Source organism: Thermobia domestica, chromosome 2 (assembly GCF_964235325.1).
Source record: "Thermobia domestica chromosome 2, izTheDome1.hap1.1, whole genome shotgun sequence".
NCBI classification, from domain to species: Eukaryota; Metazoa; Arthropoda; class Insecta; order Zygentoma; family Lepismatidae; genus Thermobia; species Thermobia domestica.
In genome coordinates this window covers 38,850,299-38,863,849 of record NC_137455.1, presented here as the reverse complement: position 1 = coordinate 38,863,849, position 13,551 = coordinate 38,850,299, and the positions used below count along the sequence as shown (strand labels likewise).

General features: G+C 35.5%; 1 protein-coding gene across 2 annotated transcripts in view; it reads left to right on the top strand.

The window, feature by feature from the left end:
* The window catches only part of LOC145671495 (KH domain-containing, RNA-binding, signal transduction-associated protein 2-like), a 197,909-nt gene that overhangs the window by 156,630 nt on the left and 27,728 nt on the right, over nucleotides 1–13,551 (top strand). The gene's annotated exons all lie outside the window — the stretch shown is intronic.

The following is a 13,551-nucleotide window of genomic DNA, read 5'->3' as shown; positions in this document are numbered from 1 at the left end:
TATTTTTTTTTTTTTTTGTAAGAGAGAAGTGGGGCCTATTTCAAGGATTATTATTATTATTATTATTATTATTATTATTATTTAGAAATTAACACTACTCCACCAACGACAGAAATGTTCCCGGAAAGTGGTACCATTGTGACTGGAAGAAAAACGGGAAATCGAAAACAAATTGTTATCAGAGTAAGAACTAAGGTAAACGCGCCGGATTTCGACAGGTTAAGGACCTTTTTCAAAATCAGTTGCCTATTGTGGCTATAATATTGGCCGGTGTTGGCCCATTTTTTCCTTGAAATGTACAGTCTCTACTAATACTAAAAGTCACTTCAGGGCTCAAATGCTAATGGTAAATTTTTTTTATGAAACTGGAACTCGCCAATGGAACCCGAATTCAACACACTTCACCTGGTTTCGACAGTTGCGGTATCTGAATTCGACACCTTCAATTATATCCATATAAAACATTGTCGGCATTATTAGTAGTAGTAATCTCTTCTCAGCTTCAAATATTGTTTTATTATTATGTAGAAATTATCAGACGGGCAAAAGAACACAACTTAAATTTTCTGAACTGAGTAGTTAATTCGATGATCCTGAATCCGACATGCAGGAACCTATTTCGACATTCCATATCGAACTGAGGTTACAACTATCGGAGAATTATGCAACAAATAGCTTTATGAAAGACTTTGAACATACTTGTACGTTTAGATATTCAGTTAAAATTATATTTGCACTACTGAGTATGAATTCGACAACCTTGTCGAAATCCGGTTCACGTTACAAATAAAGGCTCGTGTTTTCGACAACCCCCCCGTTCATGTTACATGACAACCTTTGTCCTCACAGAAGAAAACAAAATGCACTGATTGAAACTCCTTTACAACATTAAAGTACCACTATTTGCTTGAAGCAAACCTAACTTTAATAAAAGTCTTACAAAAATAACCTGCCGTCTTATGATTTTCTTAAGATTGTGTGTTTTTTTCTCGAAGAGTGTGTTACACACACAACAATGTCCTTCTTTTCTCCATGCGTATGACTCATCTACTGTAACCGCACTTTTGACACGAGAAAAGACACTCCCATAATGTTGCCACTTCTATTCACGATCGCAGGGATGACATCTTACGCTTATTTCACAACATTTAAGCACAGGTATGTCGAATTCGGGTGCCTGTCGAATTCAGGCGCGTTTACCTTATATCTATAGAAAGTACGCGATCTCCACGTGCAATTGTAATTTCAAAATACTTACTCAGGTAGTGACTTCGAATAAACTAGAAGTGAAAGTAGCACTACAAAAGTACTGAAAACTCACTTTGAATTCGATCGTAAACATGATCATGTACTGGCTGCTAGTCTGGACATACTTCATGTCTCGGGTATTTTATCCACTATACCAACACCTGACGTCGTCACTGGCAACGAGTAAAACGGTCTGAAAATCTTGATTCTGAAGTTGAAACTGACCACTAGCGAAATAAAACCGAATTCAAGATGTGATAAAAATGTAGTGTATATATACACTACTAGTGAGTGTTTTTTGTACTTACTATCACTTTCTATTATTTATTTACTTATTTATTTTTCTTAGTTTAACATGTTACAACTATGAACCGAGACTTAGAAAGGTGGTGAGGATGAGATGAATGATACTGGTGGAATGACGGAAGCGGGAGGCAACGGGAAAACTCGGAAAAATCATGCACACGGTATTTTCCCATCGGGATCTTTTGCCAGAAGCTGGGATCGAACCAAGGACCTCACTTGACAGCTAAGTACTCTACCACTGAGCCACCGCAACTTATTTCCTTTTAGTTGTTTGTTTCTTGAGAGAATAGTAATAAGGAATGATTATACTATTGACTTTCTTTACAAATAACCTAACCAATTTTAAGTGCGTGTATTTTAAAATTGTATACTCATTATTAATGATAATATTGGCCATTCAAGTGTTCAGCATGCTAACTAAAATTAATTCAATACTCGCATACAAACGTTTCATAAGTACTGAATTTCATTTCTATACTCCGTACTACAAATGATAGAAAATACGGGTGGTTTTCTTTACGTGTTATTAGAAACTGTAATTACTGTTTTTTTTTCTTGTATGAAAGAAGAAAAAAAAAGCATAATGAACTTCGAATTCATTAAAAAATAATGTTAATATAAATACAGTAGTATTTCAAATAATTATTTTTCATTAGTTAGTTTTAGCAGCACTGTTCCAAAGACCTTGCGCGACCTCTCAGTTATGAAACAAGGACGCGACTTGTGAAGGGTTAACGACACTATTAAACCTTCCATGTGAGCTTCTAGTATGAGGTACTCTCGTTTGTTACCTGGAACGATCACACTTGGCTTGAGTCTGATGTTTGTTATATCCATCGCTCTAAGGGAGGTTAGGAGACACCGTAGTCTAATGATTAGTGTTGGCTGAATCCTGGGTTCGATTCCCGGCCGTTGCTTTCCAATTTTCGGCGTCCACCCAGCGTCGTGAGGCAACCTGGGAAATTACGTAAAAACAAGACGTGACGGTCACTAGGTATAGAAAGATCTGATGCGTCTGTTAGGAACAGGACGTCGCCGCACGCTGATCGTGTGCTCGCTGCTAGTCTGGACATACTTCAGCCGATCGCTAGCGGATGGCGCTGGAGCAGGCTTAGGCCCACAAACTCGATTTGGTCTTCTAAAGGAGCTTAGAGTATAAATTAACACAGTTAATTGCTTTCCCACTAGGGTAGTGACTGGCAAGTGCTTCCGTGGGAAGGCAATGAACACAATGCAATGGTTCGGATTTCACCTTAAGAGTCTTCATCCCGGCGAAATTAAAATACCTTTAATTTTACAGTAATTATGTGATATCTTTAAATAGATAAAAGATAATCGAAATGTGGAACAAGAGCGCCCTAGGCAATATTATTTTACATGAGAAACTGTTATCACGACTCACTTTATCTGCTTTCGATTTCGAGCCATTTTGAAAATCGGCATTTATTTCCGCGTTTCTAAACAGCTGAAAACGGAAAGCCGCTAGGTGACTTGTGATAACGGTACCTCACGCAAAATAATATTGTCTAGGACGCTCTTGTTCCATATTTCAATTATATTTATTTGAAGATATCACATAATTACTGTAAAATTAGCGGTATTTTAATTTCGCCGGGATGAAGATTCTTAAGCTGCAGGTCCGCGTCTCATATAGTCGGAGTGCTGAAAAGGGTCCCTAAACTTTAACAGCAATAACAAATTAATGCAATTGCAGTTTATACAGATTTTGGTAATCAATACTGCATAACATACGTAACATTGAAAACTCTATGTGTACATACAACATACAAATTGTGTGTGATGGTGGTTTGTACGTGTTCGGTGCTGAAGGATTAAGTAGTTTTCAATTCAGAATAATTCAATTCAGAACTAAGTTGCATCTGTGCAAATGCAACTCGCCCAGTTTTCCTTTTTAATTATCATTGTTCGAGAGTGACAGTTCGATTCACATACTGATATGTGAATTTTTGGAAGTCACTTTGGTTACATAGAGCACGATGACAACCTCCAGACCCGTAACCAGTCCAGAAATGTAGGAGGTGCTCGGTAGAGTAGGGGGGCTATTCCAACGATATTATAGTTCATTTGCAAGCCAACTTTATAGAGAAATGAGCCAGCAGGAAGATTGGGATTTTCCAGGAAGAAAGGTATTGATTGCGATTCTACTTCGTGTGTGTGTGTGTGTGTGTGGGGGGGGGGGTGATATCTAGCATTTCCAAGGAAAGTACAAAACTGAGTTTGTTCGGTTTCCATGCTATGATCTCTGGGTCGGGGTCTCGTTTAGCCTCTATGATGAAATGAAACTCTAAACAAGCAATTGTTTTACACTTGACCACACATGTAAGGTATAAAATTCAAGTAAAATAGTTAAAAACGAAAAGAACGTTCGACTAATTTACAGCAGCATTAGTTTTGAAGTTTTCTCGTTTACCGTTATACAGTATATATGGATGATTAAAACAATCATTCTCACAAAACTACTAAGTCTGTTCTCATTTCGTTTACTACAATCCGGTATTTTCATCAAAATTCGAAGAATATTGCTTGCTTAATCTGATTACGTGCGTTTGCACATCCGAACAACATGCATTTTTTTCCCAGTTGTGTGTTGACGAGTACCAGAAAGAAAAAAAGATGGCACCAGAATATCCAAATAAATATCCGGAAACTGTTTTATCAACAGGACTTATATACAGGATGGCCCAAAAGTAGGTATACAGTTCCGTACTGATCAGCTCATTGTATTTTATATAATTTATTATCAAACAGGTAGAACTAGTTTCTTTATTATTTGTTCTTAACATCTTTTTACATATAACTTAAGCCCGGAACAGTGGAAGCAAATAAATCTATAAACTAGAATGTTATACTTGATCAATGCAGGGGGTATACCTACTTCTGGGCCACCCTGTATATCGCAATGACATCCTGATCTGATTCAGTTTTACCAGAATTTTCGTAGATAAACTCATATCAGAGAATACTTAACTAAGTATGGAAATATTCATCGAAATAACTATTTTACGTATCTGCGAAACGTAATAATTCGATTTAGGGAATGTATTATAGGTAATGTATGTTTATAATCTGGCAACGATTATAGGTAACGTATGTTTATAATCTGGCACGAGTAATTTTCAGGACTTTCGTCCATCTATGCATGTTAAGGTTTTTTTTTTCTTTTTCACATTTCACGTTCCAGTGTAAATTGCAACAAAGTTGCGTCAAATACCAATATAACACTTTAAAGTACTTTGAGTTGGCATGTAACTGACTTCTCTTTTGCTATATGTCGCCAGGTTATTGCAAAAGACATTTTAATTGTACCTGGATATTATCAGATGCAGTAAATTCATCACGTGCACATTAGTCTTATTCAGTCTTTCTCGTCCTTTGTAATTATTTCAACAGAACTTTCTTTGGCGCACTTTTTTTTTTCTTCCAAGAGCGCGGTTCGAAATAATGCAACTGTAACACCTGTACTCTTGCTTTCGCTTGCAATGCTTCACTTTTTGCACTGTCAGCTGCAGATGTAGCTGTTGCCAGAAACATTTAATGGCTTTCCAGCGAAGTCACTTCATAGCCTAAGTGTGTTCATAATAAATACCTTTCTTTGGTGTTAATAGTCGTAATGATCGGGTCGAGTCACATTTTGATGATTATTAATAATTATAGAATATGATACACTCGTGATTTTATTTTGAAGAAAGTCCTCTTCATAACGTGATGTTGCATAAGGACGTAAAATAAAAATCTATGCACTGCATCGAAATAAACGTTCCAGTTGCTTATGTAAATTCTCAGCAACTTGCGGGTCAATCCAAATAAAATCGACCAATGATGGTTGCAGACAAAATTTAGTTTTTTTTTTTTTTTTTTTTTACCAAATTTGTACCACATTCAGGGAGTTGAAAACGGATTTTCATTTATTTTTTAGCCGTGTATTTTTTTTTGTCGTAGTGGCCACTTTGAATAGGCGCCTGAGCGTATTTTGAACTTTTTAGTGCATTCCGTTAAACGCTGTAACTTTTTAGGTTTTAAAGATAGTGAGTTCAAACCAAAACCATATAATATAAGATAATGGAGAACATTTTATGTTCTGTGCACATTGAGACGTACTTTAGAACGTCGAAAAAAGAAGTTCTGAACATTGAAGTTGGAAAGCTAGAAATGACTATTTTTGAATGCACATTTTGAAACGAAATAAATAAGACTCACCTTCAATTCTTTGTCTACATACAGACTAGATAAGAAACAACGTCCCCAACAAGTTTCAGATCTGAGAACCTTATACTTGATTTTTTGGAAATTTTTGAACATTGCAAATTTTCGAAAATCGTGTATTTTCATCATCAAATATCTCCGGAAGGACACAAGTGAAAAATCTCAAGTTTGCACAAAATAGACGATAGTTGTGCATCAACAAACGGGGTAAAATTGCATCACTGAGACTCAAGTAGTTTCTGAGGTATAAGGTGTTTCTTCCGTGGGACTTTATATCCACGCCTTATGGAACTTCATGGTATTAACTTTGTAGTAAAACTCAAAATAACACGACAGTAATGTTAAATGAATCATAATTTATAAATCATGTCTTGTACAAAAAACGAAACGCGCCTGTTATTTCTTTTCTGCGTATAGCGCTTCTGTTAAGACATCAGTGAGGTAAATAGTTAACTAATTTATGTACAGAGTTTGACATTAATATTGAAAGTACGAGCTGTAGGAGTTTGTGAACTCTATGGTTGTGAGTTTCTGCAAAACCTTAGTAATTGGTACCCACACTGTCATTCGCAGATAATTTAAAAGAGAGGTTCTTGGACCATGAGGATGGAAAAAGTGATCAAAAAGATTATTTTCCTGACTGATGTCTTCAATTCCCCCAATCCACCATTTCTCGTCATAAATACAGGTATAATTAGGTGCAAATCACAATGCTTTGTTCTGGAAGTACTGCAATCAGTGAATTCATCTGGTTGTGAGTATTCATTACATCTGATTTGTGTTTACGTCAGAGATACAAATCTGTGATATGATCTGGCACACACACACACACACACACACATATATATATATATAGTAGAGATGCAAGGGCTCGGAAAAAAACCGGCTTTTTTTGGAAAAAAACTCGGTTTTTTCTGCTTCGCTTTTTTGCTTGGGAAATTTTGGGCTTTTTTGAAAATTCTGCTTTAAATTGATAAACCAGATTTTGTTTCGCTTCTCTACAACACAAAAAGTAATTTAATTAGTGGTTGATGCCGATAATAATATAAAACCTCGAAAATAAACCATGAATTTCGAAAAGATATTTCAAACTGTTTTACTTCTCAACATATTTACATTATGAATTCCAAAGGATTAACCAATGTATATAATAAGATTTTTTTTAACCTCCTACATACAAAAGTAAGCAGGGTTGCCAAGAGCCATGGTTGTTTTTGAAAATGCCAAAAACCCGTTTTTTGGGGGGAGTTTAAACTAGGCTTTTTTGGTTTAAACCAGGTTTTTTGGGGGGGTTTTAGATATTTTGCTTTATGTATTTATATTACATATTGACAGAAATAAGTTTGTTTCGCCTTGGTGTTATTATGCAACAACGGGGTTATGCTGGAAGAGGTCACATAAGCTTAAAGAAGTCCGGTCAGTAAATTTCTTAAATTGAGAAACTCCCGCCCTAGCCATCGGGAAAATCCCGTCATTACTCTAAATGTAAAACAATAACGGAAAAAATCCTGTTATTGCTTTGCATGTAAAATTTAAAGGTCAACGTATCATAATCAGTACACTAAAACTGAGGTATTAAATTACAAATTTAGTGCGTACATATCATTGAAAGTACAATCCAAGCTAATGTTGGAAGCTACGTAGGCAATCGATAAATTTTGTCAACTTATATCAGTATATTTAAGCAACCTTGGCTTCTTTATAAAACAACAGGCATTCAGGCATGCAGAAATATACAATTTAGTTTCGTTTCGTATGTTCAGGCTTAACATCCTTACGTAATACCGAGGTTATCAAGGAGAAGACTTTCTCTTAAAGTGACTCCGAACCGCTACTTTGTTTACGCATGAAAGAAGGGCTGTGGTTCGACCGAGAATTGAACATGGGACACCTTGATTAAAAGGTGAAAAGAAAACTAATGCAGATGGTTTGATGTATGGAAACGTCACCATGAAGTTCACACGATTCGCATTTTTCGTACCTTTTATTTTTTTTCGGTTTAAACCAGTTGTTTATTTTTTTAAAAAAGAAGAAAAACAGCTGGTGTCAACCAGCCAACCCTAAAAGTAAATACTTCTTTTAAAAAAATACTCAAATAAGTAGCAAAATTCTACGTAGTATTTTTACTTCAAAATATTCCATACCCTCTTTTTGGAACAAAATAAAATTAAAATAAAACAAAGAAAAATACTTATATTTATATGATACACTTAAAGGCTGCACACCTAGAGCTTTTGGTTTTGTATATTCTTAAAATTCTACTGTTTTATATAAGCACCATCACGGTTTATTCAGTCCTCAAGTTTTCTGTATTTTTAACAAGAGGGATTGAACATGAAGGGTGTGAGATAAGAACATGGTAACCCATAATTTTACTATTTTAAGAAATTAGAAATTTTCTGCTGCACAATCCATTTTGAAAGTCGGAAAGCTGATTTTTCACATAAGTCTATACATGAGGGATTAAACGAAGCGGTATGCGTTGCTGCCTATCTGATGCTGCGTAACTCAGCAATTGAAAATTTGTTAGTTACCATGTTCTTGGCTCACACCCTTCATATCATTATGGAACTCTCCCCACCCCACCAACACACACACAAAAAAAAGGACTATGGAATATATTTAAGTTAAGATAAATACAACTGCACAACAAACATGATTGACGAGCATTTGCGCTTCTATCGAGAAGTCCGGAATTCAACTCAGCATTCGACCATTCTGACAAAACTTTCTTCATTCCATCTATGAAGTAGAAATAGTGCGTGTACTGTGAGTTGGCTGACTTCATTTCTTATTGTTTTTAAATCGTTATTATTACTAATTACCGGCAGTGACGGTTTTGCGAGGGTTAGGGGGGCGGTCTTTCGGACTGAACCCTGTTCCCCAAAATTACGGAATGTCTAAAACAAACGAAATATCTATTAGTTATGCCTTTACTCATAAACTTAAGCTGCCGTCAAATAAAAATTACGAATGTTTAGAAAAACGAAACATTAGTAAGAAAAAAACCCTCCCAAAATACTTTTCGAAATCCGCCACTGATTCTCAGTATAAAATGATCTTCAAGGTTGTATCCGGAAGATTATCGCTAAATATATAAACGAAACGAAATACAGTATTAGTTATGCCTGTACTCATAAACTTCAAGCTCCTCCCAAATAAAATTAGGAGATTTTAGAAAATGAAACAATCAGAGAAACCCGTTTCAAAGTACGTTTCTAAATCCGCTACTGATTATTTGTATAAATTAGTATTCAAGGTTGTATCCGGAAAATTATTGCTAAATCGTTGCACAGCTACAGTATAACAGAAACGTGGAAGTACGGTTAGACGGATATATTGAAAAACGTACGCTTTGACGGATATATAGAAAAACGTAAGTTTAACTTCTGCGTTAGAAGCTAGAGTACTAAGCTCTTAGAAATGAAACAGACGACAAACTGAAATGATATCGAGAAGAAAAAATATCGATAACTCAAAAGTTAAAATAAAGTTAAATAGCCTCTAAAATTGCCCTCAAATACTACATTCTTCATGTTAGCTTTAATTCGTAAAACATGTGCTCCATCCATCTTGATGGTGAATTTTAGAGCGAAATATGGCATTTAGGTCATGGAATTCTTATCTAAGTATAGAATATACTATAAGAAAGCTATTTAGATAGAAAAATCATGAAAATGAAAAAAGCCAAAATTTCCAAAATTCTCGTTTTTTTCCCAAAAAAGCCGGCTTTTTATGTAAAAAAGAAAAACCATCGATGCAAAAAAGCCGGCTTTTTTGCATCTCTAATATATAGTATATAAAAGATAATATATTTTTTACAAGTAGCAAATCTCGAATTTCTTGCTGTTTGACATCACTTCTTCTGATTAAACATAGATAAATTGTATGCCTGAGATACTATATCAACACAAAATCTGTACATCTGTTCAGCTCTTAAAATCGCGAATTTCACATTTCAACAGCTTATAACTAGACATCGGATTTTTAGGTTCTAAAAAAATATGTTTTAGGTGCCAAAAATACTAAATTAGGCATTAAAAATGAAAAAAATAGGTTCCTATAGAAGATACTCATTTTTGAATAGAATGATGCATTATGATCTGAATACAAACTTTAAGATACAGAAATACACGCACATGCGTCATGTTACTTTACATTTTAACCCATTCAATATTGAAATATTGCTGAAATTAAGAATTTTAAATAAAACTATATGTTATATAAAGTTTTATAAAGCCGTAATTGGCCTCACAGTAAATAACAAGCACTTTTTCCAGGTTTTCTATGGTGAAACGGTGGCGTTTGTTCTTGTTGGTGAGGATGAGCTTGTACGTAGAGAATGAATGTTCCGCATCAACTGACGTGATGGTAGCAAACTTCAACTTGGGTACATGTTCGATTGGTATTTCGCATTTGTATTCACTTTGTTTCCCAGCCAAAATATCTGCTGTTGCACACCAACTCTTGAGTCCCAAGTTCTTTTCCAATACACTTTCAAGTTTAGCATTCACTTTCTCACCAACTTCATCGGGCACTTCCACGACGTTTTGCTTCACTACTTGAATAAACTCAATATTCTTAGAAAGTGGTATTTCCGAGGCCTCTAATCCTGCAATAACACACACAAGAAATGTGTATTGTGAGCGGATGTATGTCAAATCAGTAGGGATGGAAGAATTATTCATCAACTCTTTGGCAGCACTGACACTATAAGCATCTCCCACTAAATTTTTTCGTGTTTAATCTTTCGAAAATTTTCACTTTATTGTGCGCAAAATAGGCAAAAATAGGATCTAACGTTCAATTAGGCACTTTTATGCAAAATAAAACTTAGTGCTAGTGCTTTAATTTGTCATAAAATCTTCATATGCGACTCCATTTTTCATTCTGAGCTAATTACATTTTTCACTTGTGTCCTTCCTGAGATATTTGATGGTGAAAATACACGATTTTCGAAAATTTGCAATGTTTAAAAATTTCCAAAAAATCAAGTATATGGTTCTCAGATCTGAAACTTGTTTGGGGCGTTGTTTGCTATCTAGTCTTGATGTAGACAAAGAATTGAAGGTAAGTCTTTTTAATTCGTTTCAAAATGTACATTCAAAAGGCCATTTCTAGCTTTCCAACTTTATGTTCAGAGCTTCTTTTTTCGACATTCTAAAGTGCGTTTCAGTGTGCACAGAACACAGAATGTTATCCATTCCATTATCTTTCATATGGTTTTGGTTTGAACTCATTATCTTTCAAACCTAAAAAGTTACAGCGTTTAATGGAATCCTCTCAAAAGTGCAAAATACGCACACGAGCCTATACAAAATGACCGCCACAAACAAACCTGTGAGGCTAAAAAATAAATGAATACCAGTTTTCAACTCCCTGAATGTGGTACAATCTTAGGTATAAAATTAAAAAATAAATTTTGTCAGCAACTTTCGACCTGGAAATTGGTAGATTTCATTTGGATTGCCCCTTACTCTAGTTATACCACTACGCAAATAGAACATTTTGCAGTTGACTTTAACCCCGCACCGAGAAAAGGAGAAAGGTTAGATCTACTTATCGTATGAATTCTTCTCTTGAGTATCACTAAACTGGTATCCGCGTATGTATCTAGTCATTTTTGGGGTCTTCTGCGTAGTTTCCATGGCTTAGTATATTTCTTTTTCAGCCATGTGGCAGTTGGCAGGGAGACTAGCTCGCTAGGTGTGACAAATAGTAAAACGGAAAGTAAATAGAGTTTTAACGATCTTGCTTTTCGTATTCACATTTTTAAACAATATCTTTTCTTGGAACTAGAGCTAGAAAACAAAAATACTTGTTGCAACATAAGAATTGAAAAAAAAAAAAAAAAGTCAAGAGAACCATTCTGTTCATATTGATAAGTGACTCGAGTAGTCTACCAGAAACTTTCGCGTACACCAACACGGAGATTTTCCAAATGTATTTTCTTCGTACTTTGTGTGACATAAAAGCGTTTTTACCAAGTGTTGCCTTGGTGATTGTTGTAAAGACTACCTCAATAGCATCCTTTTAACTGTTGGAATTAGCAAGTATACGAAGTAAATTTTAAATTCTGGTGGAACTGGATCAGATCAGGGTATCATTGACTATTTTATATATGAAGATGTTGGAGGTCACTATCAGTCTTGTGGATGAATAATTTTCGGATATTTATTTGGACATTCTGATGCCATATATCGTTGTTCTGACACTCGACAATAGATAACTGAGTGGACAAATTGGTATCGCCATTGGGAAACATGTTCCTTGATATTACCCCCACAGAAAGTTATCGCAAGACCTGAGATACGGATTTACCGGACACGACTTGAGAGGCGTTAGAAGTTACGATCCCAGTAATCTATCACCAGTAACTTCATTCAAGTACTTGGCATTTATAGCATAATGGGGAAGGCACCATCTTGTTCAAACTCATTTAGATTGACATTCAACCTCGGGAGGTGTGAAACAAACCACTCCCGTAACATGGTGAAGTACGAATATTGGTTTATACAGGGTCCTGTCAAGTGCTTGCTTGATACGCCCGTCCAGATCAATACATGTTAAGACGTGTGCTACACTTCTTCGTAATAGTGTAGTTTCTTTGTTCCGGAGATAAATATTCCTGTTTCGTCCATTCTAGTAGATTGCACACTCATCGGAAGAAAAAAAAATCTTGTGTTGCGAAGCACATCAGTCAACTGTCCACAGCCATACCTAGTGCTTACGTCTGGTAAAACAGCAACTGAAGGAATTAAATCGGACCACCTTATAGTCATCGGGGCCGACAGGGAACGCATGCACAAAAATAAGTCAAACACGTAATGCGATTATTGCCAGTCGTCAAACTTACAAGGGTTTAATGTTAAAACTAGAATTGAGTGAAAGGATTCTCAATACATAGTAAGATGTGACATTGAAGTTACTGCTATTGAAGGTTGAAGAAATATATACATGGAAAAGCACCCAAAACTTGTTTTTATTTATCTGCTTTTCCTACCTTGAGCATACTTTTCGTAAAAAGCTGATAACAGTAGTCTCGAAGTCTTCATCTCTCTTTCCCGTTCAGCTACTTTCATATTCGGAATATTGAAACTAGTAAGAAAACATGCTGTAAGAGGAAATCAGGTCTGTATAAGACCTTTTTAAAAAATATTTTACTTACGTATTCCATTTACAGCGTTAAAAAATACTTTTCTCTATAGTCGAAAACTCTGTTCTAAAAATTTGTTAGAATTCTTCACTTTCATGACAACATACTGGTTTATTTTACTACCGTTTATTACTTTACTAGCAAAAGTGTATATATAGGTGTTAAGCCATTAATACTGTCAGTAATTAATTACCAGTACAATTTGAAAAGTACCTTCAGAAAAAAATATCAGGACTGTTTTCCACCATGGACCTGGTGTCTGGGAGGGAGGGGAAAATCGAAAATTCCCAAGAAAGGATAGCCGAAAGCGGAAAACCAAAACAGTCTTGATTTCGATTCGTGAAAACTATATATCCACTTATGCTCCGTTGTTCAAGCAGTTTCTGGGATTGTCGAGGCGTGTTAAGTGGTCCCCGCAGAAACCACACCGTATACTACTTGAGAGGCACTTACAGCCTATGGTTTACATTAGGGATGGCCAAAATATTCCAGGAAATTAATTTTCCGGAATCGGAAATTTCACTTTCCGGATTTCGGAAACATCCCGGAATTCAGAATCCTAATTCCGGAATTGACCATCCCTAGTTTACACTCAGTTATTGATAGCTAGTACGTAG